The sequence below is a fragment of the Gekko japonicus genome, unplaced genomic scaffold (genome assembly GCF_001447785.1).
Source record: "Gekko japonicus isolate JY-2015 unplaced genomic scaffold, Gekko_japonicus_V1.1 scaffold4268, whole genome shotgun sequence".
In the NCBI taxonomy this organism is placed as follows: domain Eukaryota; kingdom Metazoa; phylum Chordata; class Lepidosauria; order Squamata; family Gekkonidae; genus Gekko; species Gekko japonicus.
The window spans coordinates 17,574-21,283 of NW_015159838.1; the positions used below are offsets into that span (position 1 = coordinate 17,574).

At 43.2% G+C, this 3,710-nt stretch overlaps 1 non-coding gene across 1 annotated transcript; it reads left to right on the forward strand.

Moving 5' to 3' along the window:
• Positions 1-3,331: 3,331 nt before the first annotated feature.
• TRNAI-GAU lies at positions 3,332-3,403 on the forward strand. Its single transcript has one exon. It is a non-coding gene; the product is annotated as a tRNA-Ile (tRNA).
• Positions 3,404-3,710: the final 307 nt, after the last annotated feature.

The following is a 3,710-nucleotide window of genomic DNA, read 5'->3' on the forward strand; positions in this document are numbered from 1 at the left end:
GGGGGGGGGATATAGTGACTGCCAGGGGAGATATAGAAAATGGTGGATTTATGGTGCACAACAATGAAAGACTGCTTGAAATAGAAGGCCATGACCTTAAATTTGGCTGGCATGCATATTTGTGGTACCAAAAGGCGAAAGAGCATGAGTATATCTCACATCATCTTATTCGAAAATCTTTGCTGGCTGTGTGGGAAAAGATTCAATGGCAGATTTATGAGAAGATTCCAAGACGGGTCTCCCCGACTAAAGCTTTAACATACCCTTTGCCTGCACATTGTGCCAGTTTACCCAAATATGAAGATCTTTTAAGGCCTGACACTAATTTAAAATCAGATAAAGTACTGGAACTTCAGGGCTTTACCCCAAGTCGGTGGATGAGAATAAAGTTGGAATCTAGATATGCGAAAGACACACCCCAGGGGTTTTTTACTTACAGTAAACTGGTTTCGATAAATTATTGTTAGAAACAAATAATAAGTTGATTAAGAAAATGTATGAATTCCCTATGCAATTGAAATTGGAAGATGAAGTGGTAAAAGACTCAATGGTTAAGTGGATGCAAAACTTTGGTTATACTATAAAGATGGATGCGTGGGCTCAAATATGGAAAAATAATTTTAAAGAGAATATTTACAAAATGTTCTATAGATGGTATATAACCCCAGAAAAATGATCACAGATGCCTAAAGGCATGCCTATTAAATGTTGGAAATGTCAAGATAAAGAGGGTAGTTTTTATCATATGTGGTGGACTTGTGTATTAGCAAAAGATTTCTGGAAAGAGATTCATGAGTGGTTGCAGAAAATATTGAAGTTGAATATACCATATAAACCTGAACTGTTTTTGTTAAATATATTACCGGAATGTTTAGATAAGAAACAAAAACATATAATTGTACCTGTGGTGACTGCAGCAAGAATTTTGTATGTGAAATATTGGAAAGGGAACCAGGTGCCAACAGATGGTGAACTGATTGAAAAGATTTTAGAAGTTGCTGAAATGGACATTTTATCAGGAAGGCTAAAAGACCATGACGACCGAGAGCTAGAAGCGGTATGGAAATCATTTTATATGTGGACCCAAACAAGAGACTAGAGAGATAGACTCTGAACATATAAATCATAATGATAATCAGAAAATGTGTTGACAAAGGAACGCTATATGTTTGTTTGTAGAACTTTAAATTGTTAGTTGATTCTCTGTGCTCTACTGTTTCCTGGATGTCATAACCCATTCCTTGTCCCATCTCAACCTACCCCTTCTTATGGAAATTAATAAAAATCTTAAATACAAAAATGGTGGATTTGTAGGAGGGAGCGGAGGTGCTGTAGGTACTGCTAGAATGAGCTAATGAGGAAAAGCAAGAGGGAGAGAAGGAGTTGGGGGCAATTAGATCCCCGCCCCACCGTACGAGTCTTCACCCTATGAGGCACATTGTCCCTGACTAGGCAATTTTATTTGCACTCTTGGGACCTAAACTGGAAGGTATATATGATTTCCAGGTCATACTACTACTTTTGACATAAGGCCAGATATATTTGTGGCCCCAAATAGAACCTTTTTTGGTGTGTCATTCAATTTCATATTGGAACATTCCAATTTTGGTCCTATTTGATTTATTGTTAACTAGGAAAAAGGCTTGTTGTGGAAATAAATACAATGGCCTCTAGAAAGAAGCTCTGGGCGGGTGCCCCAGCCTTGGACACTCAGTGTCAATTTGCTGTGGCGACGTCAGCAGGGTATAATGGCACTGAGTCCACCATTTTCCCCAGAGGAACTGATCTCTGCTACCTAAAGAACAGTTGTAATTTTGAGTGATCTCCTCACCTGGAGATTGGCAACGATGGTTCCCCAGAAGGGAATAGTTGGTTTGGAGGGTGGAATCTATGGCTTTGTACCTGTCCGAGGTCCCACACCTCCTTAAACCTCACCCTCTCCAGGCTCCATCCCTCACATCTCCAGGAATTTTCCACCTGGAGTTCGCAACCCTATCTCATTCCCAGCCAATCATCAACCTACCTTTATTTCCCCCTCACTCTTCAGCTTTCCACCCCCCCACACAACTGCAGCCTCTCCCGTGCTCTGAAGCCCTGACTGCTACGTCACATTGGCTGTCATACGGGGGCCACCTCAGTAGCATATAAGGATACAGAGCCTACCATTTTCTCCAGGGAAACTGATCTCTGCCATCTGGAAAGCAGTTGTAATTCTGAGTGATCTCCAGCCCTCACCTGGAGATCAGACACATTTAACCTCAGAACAGCAAAACTGTTAAGAATGTTAGAGGCAAAAGCCAATCAAGTCGCATATGCGAACGAACTCTGTGTTCCGAGGCAGAGGCCAATGAGGCTGCATATGCAAATAACCTCTGTGTTCTGACTGGCTATGGGTGGGGGAGAGGATTAGCAAAATGTTTAGAATGTTGGAGGCAGGACTCAGGCAAAGCAGCCAGTGGATAGGGAGACCCTCTGAATGACAGATCAGAGAGCAAACTGATTTTGGAGCGTGTGGAATGTTCTAGAGAAGTGCCACCACCATTCGGCTTTTATTTATAAGGGAGATTGCTGTACGTGTGTTACAGGGACTCTGTTGCTTGTTGTATTTTGAACTATTTGACCTCTGAAGAAGGCTCTCGTGAGCCGAAACGCGTCACACACTGTCCTTTTGTGTGTATATGTAACTTAGAACATTTTATGAGGCTTTATTTGGGCCCCTACTAGGTTTTTATATGTCTTTGTAATAAACATTTACTTATGTTTTTAACTTTTGGCCCTCAATCAGTTTTCTAAACTTCCTTTGGAGGCTTGTGCTTTGTCAGTTTGGATCCCCCCCCCTTTTTTTTGGGTGCCCAGCTCCTGCCAGCCTAGTTGTTTGAAAGCAAGAAATTGCAAGTAGTTAAATAGGTACCGCTTTGGTGGGAAGGTAACAGCATTCCATGCACCTCGGCGTCTAGTCATGCCGGCCACATAACCATGGCGATGTCTTTGGACAGCGCTGGCTCTTTGGCTTGGAAACGGAGATGAGCACCGCCCCCTCGAATCGGATTCGACTGACTTTCAAGCAAGGAAAACCTTTACCTTACCTTTTAATGTACTGATTTATTTATTTATTTATTTAATTCAATTTATACCCCGCCCTCCCCGCAGCGCGGGCTCCCTCTCCCCTCTACATCTGACAGAGAGCTGTGTTGCTCAAAAGCTTATGCTACAATAAAGTTTAAAGGTGCTGCTGGGCTTTTGACTATTTTTCAGCAACAGACTAACACAGCTAACTCCTCTGGAACTATCCCCTCTACTTCCGTTTACTGTGTGTTGTTTTCTTTGGGGAAGGGCTGTGGCTCAGTGGCAGAGCCTCTGCTTGATACGCAGAAGGTCCCAGGTTCAATCCCCGGCATCTCTAGTGAAAAGATCTGGCAGGAGGTGATGGGAAAGACCTCCGCCTGAGACCCAGGAGAGCCGCTGCTAGTCTGGGCAGGCAATATTGACTTAGAGGACCAGGGGTCGGATTCAGCGTGAGACAGCTTCATGTCTTGTCTGTTTTTCTTTATTGATTCAAGAATAAGTCCAGACCTCAGGCGTGCGCATATGAAGAGCCAGAGCCTGTGAGCTGGAGAAAGAGCTTTGTGCATCACAGCAATGCCTTTCGGTTTGTTGGGCCCCTGAGAGAGTATATCCTGCTGCTGCTGGAAGTAACTCTGCAATCCTAA